General features: G+C 38.8%; 1 long non-coding RNA gene across 1 annotated transcript; it reads left to right on the plus strand.

Annotated features, from left to right (window-relative positions):
• Positions 1 to 21: 21 nt before the first annotated feature.
• LOC111329385 (uncharacterized) lies at positions 22 to 10086 on the plus strand. Its single transcript, XR_015990685.1, has 3 exons — positions 22 to 1075; positions 4166 to 4241; positions 4796 to 10086. It is a non-coding gene; the product is annotated as an uncharacterized LOC111329385 (long non-coding RNA).
• The last annotated feature ends 1769 nt before the right edge of the window (positions 10087 to 11855 follow it).

Consider the following 11855-nt stretch of genomic DNA (forward strand, 5'->3'; position numbering starts at 1 on the left):
TATTAATTTCTGTTGAAATGATTGGCTGTCGTTGGTGTTTAGATTCGGTACAAAAGATAAATGTCACACCACAGACGTCACTAGCGTATGGCGTGACATATGTTCTCTGTCGGGGAAGAGGTTTAGGTAGGAAATGTTTTGTAAAATTGGCGCGATGCTTAAAACTTGAAGATACAAATGGAAACTTGACGGAAAAGGTGCAGATTTACTTCTTTTTCGTTTTAAAACAAGACATTCATTTACGGTCAGAAGTGTTTACACAATGGATCAAAAACTGATAAAAAAATAAACAGGAACTGCGTTATTTCTGTGGAATTTTTGCTAAACATTCCTTTCGCAAAAACAAATTACTGACCAAAAAAAAAATACAGCTTAAGTCAAGCAAAAGAGCTCGACTTAACTAGAAGATATTCTTATATTGAACCGTTGCAGCTAATATATTTTATGCACAGGAAGCAAGGCTTTCCTTTCAGTCGCTTTCCTGACTTTACTAGAAGGGAAAATTTGAACACGCTTGACTGACTTAGATTACCTCCCTTGATATAGCTAGCGCTAACACAATCTGCTAACGCCGTGAACATTGATTAACACATCTTGTGATCAGGAATATTGTAATTTATAAGATTTAACGATCGCAGTGCGTTATTAGGTTGAGTTCCATATCCAAAATTTGATTATACCCCAAAATAAACCCTCTCTTAAAGTCGTTGACCCCAATCTTTTGGGGAACCCAAGCGAAATGTTTGGGTTGTATTGTTTTCCCGCGAAGACGAGAGAAGATAAACCAAAAAAAATAATTCAGCGCTCATAAAGCACCGCTTACTTTGTCTATATCGACAAATAGACAATTGGAGACACGGAATTGTCGTCGAATGATACCGCACTGGGAACTATTGCAAAATACGTGACCTCCTATATTTTTATTAGGCTACGTGAGATAAAAGTTCACTAATTTAATGGTTTGACTTCGGTTTTTTGTGTGTTTTTGACAGCAGGGATGTTTATGGAGCCAGCTTTGATTGGTACAGGCTGCTTGCCATCCGAAGTGCCTTCACGATGGAGTAAAGCGTTTCCGGTGAGGGTATTTCAGACTTAGCCGTATGCAAAAAGTTGCAGCAAGAAAAATTCTCAAACTCGGTCCGAGCCGGCTTATATTGAGTTTTCTGCTCTGTATTATAGTGAGAAGTTATTGACAAGCAAAAGAGAGGTTAAAGATTAAAAGGAAGAAAAAGATGTGTTCGTTGCATCATTTTAGACATCAGTGTGTTTTGACATCAAAATGATAACCCTACCCCCATCCCCTTGGCTTCCCGTTAAGAACAAATACGTCATTTACTTCTAAAGGTTCTTGTTAGGGCTTGCTGTCACAGTTCAGCGGAACATGACAAAGAGCTGATCTTGACGTTGGCTCTTTATAGGCAGTCTCAAATTGTGAGATCTTTCTTAATTTTGGTCGTCTTCACATCATAATAATCTAGTTTGGATTTTCGGGCATTCCAAGTTCTTCGTTCTCTCTCCCTCCAGGGGATATCCTGATTAAGACGTGCCTGTTTATTCAGTAATTCTAGAAACTAGAAAAAACAACTTTAAAACAATAATTATTTATGGGTGCACAGCTCAAAGCACTTTCTCAAACAAGTCGAGTATAATTTCGTTTGTCGAAAATACCGGGCATAAAACGCAAAAATCGACCAGGCGGTAAAGCTACAGCGAGTCCCGCGGGAAACCCGTGGTTAATAAATACCTTGACCATTTATTTTGCGGTTTATGCTCCAATTGGAGCAGACAAATTATGGCTATCTTTAGTTAGGGAAGAATGCTGAAATTGTACTTGTGCCTTCAGGTGTGGTGGATCTGTTCATTAAGCGTCCAAGCTTAATAAATTCTATTTTCAAAGTGTCCCTTCAGTTACGACATTATTGGTATCAACAAAGGCTCTAAAAACAATGAGGTCGTCACTTTCTTTGTCGCTTTTACCAGAGTTAATAGAGGGAAGAAGATAAATTTTGCTTTGATACTCGGTAAACGATGACGGAAACATATTGTATGTCTGACGTCATGAATAGTCTTAACCAAGCCCATGAACAAGCAACGTGAGCGTGTAAAACGCTTTTTTCCTTATGTAACCGCACCTCAGCAGTCGTTTCTCACAAAGAATGTCAGTATTTTCTGGAAACTAACACGCGATAAGATCTAAGTTCCGAAAAAGACCGACTTCTTTTCATACAAATACTTATATTGCTGACGATTTGAAACGAAAACAAGTTTTTTCAAGGAAAAAAAAAAACCCTTCCAAAAGTGGAATCAACGCCTAATAAATGTTCATATCTTACACGAGGCTTAGGTAAATAATTTTATTCTTCTGGAATTTACAGAACGCTTTTCGTGACCAGTTAGAATAACAAAACGTAAAACCAGACATTTCAGTCTTAAAATCAAGTAGAAGACGACAGGAAGACGAATGACACTTTCCATGTGGTTTGACTGCTTCCGCTTTCACGAGTCGTCTATATTTAACTCAAAAGCGGAGCAACGACCGAAAGTACAGATCAGTGGCAGGTTGTACTTCGCGATTCGGTTGAAGCATTACTAAACTAAGATCTCTTTTCTTTTTTGAAGGGAAGGTTAGTTTAAATCCTCCCAAACTGATGTTGGGGATTTTATGTCCAATGCAACCCAAAATAATTTTAACTGACACAAGAGTGTCACATTGTTATCACACTAAAAGTTGTCCTATGCTTTTGTTCTTAGGCCATCGTAATTTGATCAAAAATAAGACACAAACAGCAGTGACAAACATATTGAACTTGCGCATTTTGATTATGACTTGACGTTTCGAATGTGCTCCACATACATTTTCAAAAGTAACCGTTGAAATTTAAAACAGCTATGTATATTTAGTATAATTTCAGAGCTGAGCAAAGAGTTTCCAGCAATCTGATTGGTCGAGCGGTTCCTTATATGACGCTATATAAACCGCTCCACGCGGTTTATATAAAATGTTGAAATAAAATGTTAATAAATGTTACTAAAATGTTATGATTTTAGAAATTTCTCTGTTGTTCAGCTCTGAAATTATACTAAAACAATTATTCGCCTCCGGTTCGGCGAATATTGTCGAATAATCCCCTCGACTTCGTCTGGAGGATTATTCAACGATATTCACCTCGCCTTTGGCCGGCGAATAATTGTAAAATATAACTAAGGTGAGGGGACAGGAACCAAGATTAAGCTAAAACAATAACACTTCTTAATGTGATGGAGCTTCGCCTTTGTCTCGCTCCCAGCTCCTATAACGTTTGGTTTCGTTGTATCTGAGAGGCATGGTTTGAATCCCGTCAAAGCCTGAATTTTTAAACTTCTCTTTTGCAATCGTTAAAATTGCAGTCCACCTGCGAGGAACATTTGTTTGCTCGTAGTTTGAATGCATGTTTATTTGTTTGATATATGTTGCATTTCTTTTTTTTCATCAGCCATATTTGTCATAACGGCTCTTGTAGAAAGACAGGAAACCGAAACTTTTTTTTAGAAAGCTGGCCAAGTCGGAAAAGGACCTGTTTCACTTCAGATACTGCGTCAACTTCAGAAAACCATTTTTGCAAATCCTATCCTATTTCTATACAGAAATAAAACGAAGAAAAAAGCTTGTGTATTAAAAAATTAATCGAGGACACGAAACACAAAATAAATTAGTTTCCACCCCGTCTCACACATCAGGTGACGTCTGAAATTGTATATTAACATATTACAAGCAAATTTTCGTCCAAATTTCCATTTAAGGTTAAATTTCTTTTTCATTTTTTTCTTTTTTCAGGCCACTAAAATTTGACAATTGCCTTAAATATTGAAAAGGCAAATATTCCTTAAAGGGAAATCGAAGGAGTCATCTCTAAGAATTGCAGATGTTCTCGAGTTTTATTATTAGTCACTATTTTACTTCTAATGGCTTTTCGTCTCGATTTACGAATTTGAATGTCCGCCGGGGCGTAGAATATTATAATTTTCATTTTGCTTTTAATTTGAAATTTCGCGTCTTAGCGTTGCACTGATACGTGAATCAGAATGTGGGGGAAACACATCGTGTGTTTACCAGTGGCATTAACCTTGAACAAAATGTTTGGCAATCGGATAAAAATAACTCTTCTTTGCCGTTGTCAATATCTAGGAAATAAAGTGACGAGGATTTGCGGAGATCATCGCGAGGAACTTCGCTAGAAATCAATTGTAATCACCAAAAGGAGGTAAGGAAACCGAAGCCTCAAAGTAATACGTACAGCTTCCTGAGGTAACTTCATAACAAATTTTTATCTTGTTTGCTGCATATGTATTTTGTTTTCCTTTGATTTCTGCCAAGCTCGATCGACGTACAAAGGTCTCTTCCGACCATAAACAGTCGATTGAACGGTTCGAATTATTTGAGTTCAGCCGACCTCTTGCTGTATATAATATTTGTTTTATAGGCTATTACAATACAACTTTATCCTACCTTTTATCTTTTTATACCCATCTCTGCCACCTACTGGAATCTTTCTTTGATCTTTCTGCTACTTTTACTATGTATCTTGCCACTGAGCACGCTCATTAATTCATTCCACCTGCAGCTCGTCGGCGCTTAGACTGGTGGGATAGCATCATGCCGTGACCAACGCGTTTTGGTATTACGGCAGTTTTGGAATTGGTTTGCGTTAAAAGACCTAGTACGGAAAAGCCTGCTGCTTTACGAGAGTGACTTTTATGTCTTTTGGCTTAAAATTTCAAAACAAGCTTTTTTAATGTAATTTGTTGTATCTTTCAGTTAGGCGTGCTGTGATTGAAACGAACTCACCTCCATAAACTGTTATCCATAAACTTAGCCACTGAACAAAGACAGGTAGGCACATTTCAAATCCGTAAAATTGTAGCCCAACCAGGAGAACCCCTCAAGTAATCAAAGATCATTTCTTTCTCCAGTTCGGCTGAAGTTTGATTAGCCTGAGCGGGATTCGTTTAAACGCGAGTCAAGTGAAAATATTTCATGCCCATTTGAAAGAAACAACAATCTCCGTGCCTCATTTGATCATTAAGGCCGTGCCTTAATGATTAAACATGACCTAGCATTCTGTGCAGTCAGATCAGGGGCGTAGCCAGGATTTTTCAAAGGCGGGGGGGGGGGTCACACTGTGTAAAACAGAGGGTACTCACCAGATTATCATTTCGACCAAAGGGGGGATCACGAGCACTCCCAGGGCCCCCCTCCTAGTTGCACCCTTGACAGTCGACTCCATTTTAACCTGTCAGTCACTTGGACAGGTATACTTGCATGTATTTGTCGTATTATGTTCACAGACCATTGACATATCCAGGCTAAACCCCCTCCATCAAAACTAGTGGTTGCTTTTTTAGCAAATTGCCTGACACTAAAATTTTTGAAACAACAGGATCACATGTTGCCAAGAGATTACAAACTATTTACAGTCTCTTGATGTTACTAATCAGTATGAAGTATATAACTTATCTTCCATTATTTCATAGATTATAAGGTCGAACTCGCCCGATAACTGACATAACTCGAACCTCGTGCTAACTCGAAGCTTGCACTAACTCGAACCAAAATCAATTTACCCTGGATTTCCGTCTTACATTTACTGCAATGTTACCTTCGATATCTCGAACCCTCGATAACTCGAACCCTCGATAACTCGAACCTTCTACTAACTTGAAGCAGTTTTCGTCTCCCTTCAGGTCATTCTCTACATATTTTTACCCTTAGTAAAAATAATTGCAACAAAAAACACATATATACATACATACATACATACATACATCCTTTATTTGGTAAACTTGAGGTTGAATAGACGTCAGCTACTGCTGATGTGGACCTGCTATCTAGATCTACTTTACACTATTATAAATTTACGTCTAAAAATATATCCTAATATTATTAATTATAAATACTAATGATACATAAATAAATAGATAAGCTTAAAATATCTATATTAATAAATATATAAATTGCAATTAAATCATGTAATTTAGACAATGCAAATGAAAGGTAAAAGGAAGACTGATCAAAATAACAAATAATAAACTAAACGCAGTAAATAGCTTGAACCCTTCAATATCCGCGCCGCCCACAAACCTATCACCACACTACGTCAGTTACTAACCAACGTTAAAGACAAAGACGAACCGAGGAACAGACAAGGAACGATTTATAAGATCAATTGTTCCGACTGCCAAGCCTCGTACATCGGTGAGACTGGCAGAAACCTCCCAACAAGACTGACTGAACACAGACGGGCGACGAGGAAAGGTGATGTCAGCAATCACATGGCTGAACACCATCGACTTACCAACCACAACATTGACCGGGACTCTGCGCAATGCCTAACCCACAGCACTGACTATTTTCAACGACTGACTCTGGAAAGCTGGTTTACTAACTTCGAACAGACTCCCCTAAACAGATGTCAACAACTACCCGCTCCATACAAACGACTCATTCGCGACATAAACATCACAAACGACCGAAAAAGAACGACCTAACTTTACCGACAGATCGAAACAGACCAATCACGACCGACTTACGTCACTTGAGTCTTACAGCCAATAACATCACGGCAAAACCAACCGATCATTTTACATGAACTACCACCGACAACAGTCCTTCTCAGGACTACACTCACCCAGACGATCAGACTACACCTTCACAATAAACTAAACGTTAATAATATATAAATTCATCACTATTATTCAGTTAGTGGTTACAATAGAGGTTGTGCCAAAATTAATTTGGTCAATGCACTTTGAGAATTTCTTAATGTTAGCCCGGCTTGAATGAAGAGTAACTAGGCTTGGACTCAGTTTAACTGGCTAGGTAAACAATTAATTCCAAACAATACTAGAACGATGAGTGAAGGAATCATGTAAGGCACCATGCTATATGAGTGTTTGGGACAGATAAAACTAATTTTCCAGCAGGAATAATTTGGATATATCAACAAAGTTGAAATGGTAAATTGGCCACCGTAACGATTACAAAAGCTGACGTTTCGAGTGTTAGCTCTTCGACGGAGCGAATAGAGGAATAGTGGGTTGTGTGTGCTTTTAAAGGCAGAAAATGGAGTTACGTTATTGGTGGGAACATGGCAACGAGACAAACAAGAATAAATTAGTAGAATGAAAAGCGTTCGTTGATCCCTGTGGGATTTAGACTGCCGGTTTGAAAGATGAGCTTTTGTTCAAGATTTTTACGGCTTTCCGCGCTACCTAAGTGTAAGGAAAGACCGCAGATTGCCATATGTTGCTTAGAATGATTAGGTAAATTAAAATGTCTAGCGACTGGTTTCGATGTGTCCTTGTCATTCCTTTCCACGTCTCGAAGGTGTTCTCGGAATCAGTCACCTAGTCTTCTAAATAATTTGGATATATCAACAAAGTTGAAATGGTAAATTGGCCACCGTAATGATTACAAAAGCTGACGTTTCGAGCGTTAGCCCTTCGCTCCGACGAAGGGCTAACGCTCGAAACGTCAGCTTTTGTAATCATTACGGTGGCCAATTTACCATTTCAACTTTGTTGATATATCCAAATTATTTCGTTACTCCCACCGACGCAGCCCCAAACAGTTTCTTTCGAAACTTTCAGCCTTTATTCACCTAGTCTTCTCCCTGTTTCACCAATGTATATCTTTTTGCAATAAGTGCAAGTTATGCAATAGATTACATTGGCGGAGGTGCACGTGAAGTGATCGGTGATCTTAATGGATCGTTTAGGTCCCGATATTTTATCAGTGTTGTGAATGAAAGGACACGTTTTGCATCGTGCACGAGCGCATTTAAAAGTGCCCTGCTGGTCATTAGTCTGAAAAGAACTTCTGACCAAAAGATTGCCCATGTTTTTGTAGCGTTTGAATGAAATGAGCGGAGGCTGCGAAAAGATAGTGTTTGTCTCTGGATCGTTTTGAAGTAATTTAAAGTTTTTAAGAATGATGGATTTAACTGAGTGGTTGTGAGGGTGAAATGTGAGAGTGAATGGAATGCGGTCGGAATCTTCCTTATGCGACGTTTGTAGTGCTGAATGTCGATCAATAAGTTGGGCGCGGTGGTAACCCGCTTGAACGACAGAAACAGGGTAACCACGTTTATCGAAAAACTGGCACATTGACTCTGATTTGTGGTGGAAATCAGAGTCATCACTACATAAACGACGAAGTCTTAGAAACTGAGAAAAAGGAATGGAATTCTTAACGTGAGATGGTGCGAAGACGAATATAACAAGTAATTATGCGAGTCTGTAAGTTTGTAATACACACTAGGGCATAAACCGTTACCTTCAATTGAAACTTTGATGTCTAAAAAGGATAAAGAATTGTCAGAAATTTCCCAGGTATATTTCAGAGCCGGGTGAAAAGAATTGACTGCGGTTATGAATTTAGTTAGCTCCTCTCTGGTAGAGGAGGTAGCGCCGATACAGTCGTCGATGTAGCGACCGCAGAGTTCAGGTTTGGACCCGTTGTATTGGCTGAAAAATTGATGTTCGACAAAACCTACAAAAAGATTGGCATAGCTAGGTCCCATTTTGGTGCCCATAGCTACACCGTTGGTTTGTTTGAAGAAGTTGTTTCCGAATGAAAAACAATTGAGTGTTAGCACTAGTTCAGCTAAGCGTAGTAGTGTTTCAGATTTAGGTTCCTTATCACTGAGTACGTTGATCAAAAAAATGTTTAAGGGCCAGAAGGCCTTCGCCATTAGGAATGAATTATTTCGTTATTCCCACCGACGCAGCCCCAAACAGTTTATTTCGAAACTATCAGCCTTTTTCCAGAAGGAAGTTGAGGATACAGCTTCTTGATGAGGGAAAGGCTCCATCAAAACTCTCAGAAGGGTGAGATAGGTGTTGAAAATTTAATAACCCTGACACTTGAGCTGCTAAAGTGAACACGACTCATTAATGCGTGTATCATATGCACACCCCGTTTGTTGTGTGTGCACGAGCAAGGGTTCTTTGAGTGCCCCTTGGCACTTCTAGGGTTTCATTGTGTATATGCATTATTCACTGACCGTAGGTTTGAAAAATCTGGATATTCAACAATTTTTGCGTTTTAATGGAATGAGAAGAAGTCAAGGACCACAACAACTAAAAAAACTGAAGAAAGAGGTTAATGTTCATAACCACCATTAGGTCTCAATACCGAGCAAGCTTGCATGGTCGATTTGTTTATCACATTAACTAAATGCAACCTGAAAAATACATAAAGATGGAAAAATGTATTCACAAACCTCATCCTGGTTTTCTCGAAGTACTTGCTAAGGTTGACCTCGAGAAGTGCCACAAAGTTTACAGTTGCATTGCCTTATAAACAACCGAGGAACACTGTTCTTGAAGTACTTCAAGTTCGTGCCTAGAAATCACAATGTATGTACGTAGCATGTAACTTAACAATCCTTCAAAAAGCAATCCTACCAATGTGCGAGATACAGACGTTACAATCCATTAAAAGGGAATCTTATAAAAGCGCATGATACTCTGACAAGCTCAACAATTCATCAAAAGAGAATCTCATCAGTGCGCAAGGTACTGATGTAACAATCCATCGAAAGAGAATCTTAACAGTGCGCAAGATACCAACGTAAAAATCTTTCAACAGAGAATCTTAACGGAACGCGACGAGATACTAAAGTGACAACCACCCAGAGGCAATCCTGACATTGCACGGATACTAAGGTAATAACCATCAAAGGGAAATCAAAACAGTGCGCGAGACATAAACGTAACAATCCATCCTCAAAGAACAGCGCGAGAAACTAACGAAATAACCCATCAAAAGAGGATCCTAATAGCAAGATACCAACATAATAATAACAATGATCTTTATTGAGGAAACTTTTTCACAAAAGGTGGTTTTCGAAAAGGACCTCGATACTACATAACAATACAGCATGAGAGAATCCTGACATTGTGCGAGATACTAACGTAGCAATCCATCAAAAGGCAGTCCTAACAAAGTGCGAGTAACAAACGTAACAACCATCACTGAAAAGTCTTAATATTAATTGCACGAACGGATACTAACGTAACAGTCGATCTAATGACAATCTTAACAATGTCGACAAACCCGATTCATTCGAAGGGAATCTCGTCATGAGATACTTACAGGTAACAATTCATTTAAAGAGAATCTCATCGGTGCGCGAGACACTAAGTAACGTAATAATCGATCAAGAGAGAATCCTAAAATTGCGCGAGACACTAACGTAACAATCCATCAAAAGAGAGTTCTAACTTACATAAACAGTGCGCGAGATGCTAACGAAAAAATCAATCGAAAGAAAATCCCAACAGTGTGCAAGATACTAACGTAACAATCCATCAAATGGAAATCCTAACAATGTGGGAGATAATAGTAAATAACGTAACAATCCATTAAAAGAGAATCTTAACAGTGCCGGAATGAGATCCTGACGTATCAATCAAATTTAATTAAATTCTCGTCACGAGATGACTAACCGGTAACAATCTCATCAGTGCGCGAGATATTACCGTAACAATCTATCAAAAGGGAATACTAACATTGCGCGAGATACTAATCGGTAACAATTCATCAAAAGAGAATCTCATCAATGCGCGGGAAATTAACGGAACAATTTAACCAAAGGCAATCCTAACAATGCGCGAGATACTAACGCAATGAATTCAGTAACAAGATGTGACCGGCTTTGTGCAGCAACTATGATATAAGTTTGATTACCATATGTCTGTGGTCTCCAATCCCAGAAAAACAATTCTAATTACTAAAAAAACTCTCTTGAAGACGGACCAACTCGACCATTGTTGATATAATATTCTCCGCTCAATAGACTTAGGAGAGTTTTAGGGGACAGCGTGAAGATATGTAAAGGCTACTTTTCTTCAGTTTCTAGATGTTGCCAGAGTAGTTCAACTCCGACTGTATTGCACGTATACCTGGTAATTATCGACCCGTGCAACTTAAAGTGTTAACGTCTCGTCACGACAACAGGGGCCCAGACGCTTCTTTCTCCCCCACATTGTATTACTTAAGGCAGCACGTTTTTACTGAATCTAATTGACAATTCTGCAGGAGCCACCTTACGCGAAATATGAAAAAACGGGTTGATTTTAGGTCGATGTCTGTCAAGTACAGTATCATGGGCTGGTCAAAATTTATGTTCAGCTTTTTTCGGGATTCCTAGATTCCATCAAGTTCCCGCTCGCTTTTACAAAAGGAAGTTAAAAGATGCATCCAGGTTCTTTAATCATATCCACTCCTATCAGTAGAATCTAAAGAGGCTGATTAGTTTCTCTTGCTCCTAGATATTGAGCTGATTGGCATTGAAACTGAAATACAACTGACGGGTGATCAGAAATACTTGAGGTGAAGGGCTGGAGAGCAGGAGAGAGGGCTGCATATTTGATTGAACATGTTGAAAAAAGTAAGTGAGGGATATAAATATAAACCGACAAATAGAAAGAGCTTCGTCAATCAACTATGTCAATCAAGCTTGTCGAGTTTTAAAGGGATTTCGAACCCGATTTGTTTATATCTTTTTTTGGTCGGCAAAAGATCGTAACGATGTTTCTTTAAAGGTCGGGCACTGTCCCAGTTGGCTTGTTTATGGACGCCCAGTTGTGTCCATTGAAATTTTTAGAAGTTTGTTTGGAACTGTTAAAACCGGTTCGATTGGGTTAATCGCTTGGGGGTGCAAGTTAAATGGTCCGAAGTAGAAACTGGCGTGATCGGGTCAAATTGATTGAAGACGGTTGGTGATTTAAAGGTATGTACTTGAAACACCGCTATTGTAGCTCTGAAAGCCATCCAGAAGTCTGCAAAAAAAAAAAAAAAACATACACACACA

The sequence above is a fragment of the Stylophora pistillata genome, chromosome 8 (genome assembly GCF_964205215.1).
Source record: "Stylophora pistillata chromosome 8, jaStyPist1.2, whole genome shotgun sequence".
Lineage (NCBI taxonomy): Eukaryota > Metazoa > Cnidaria > Anthozoa > Scleractinia > Pocilloporidae > Stylophora > Stylophora pistillata.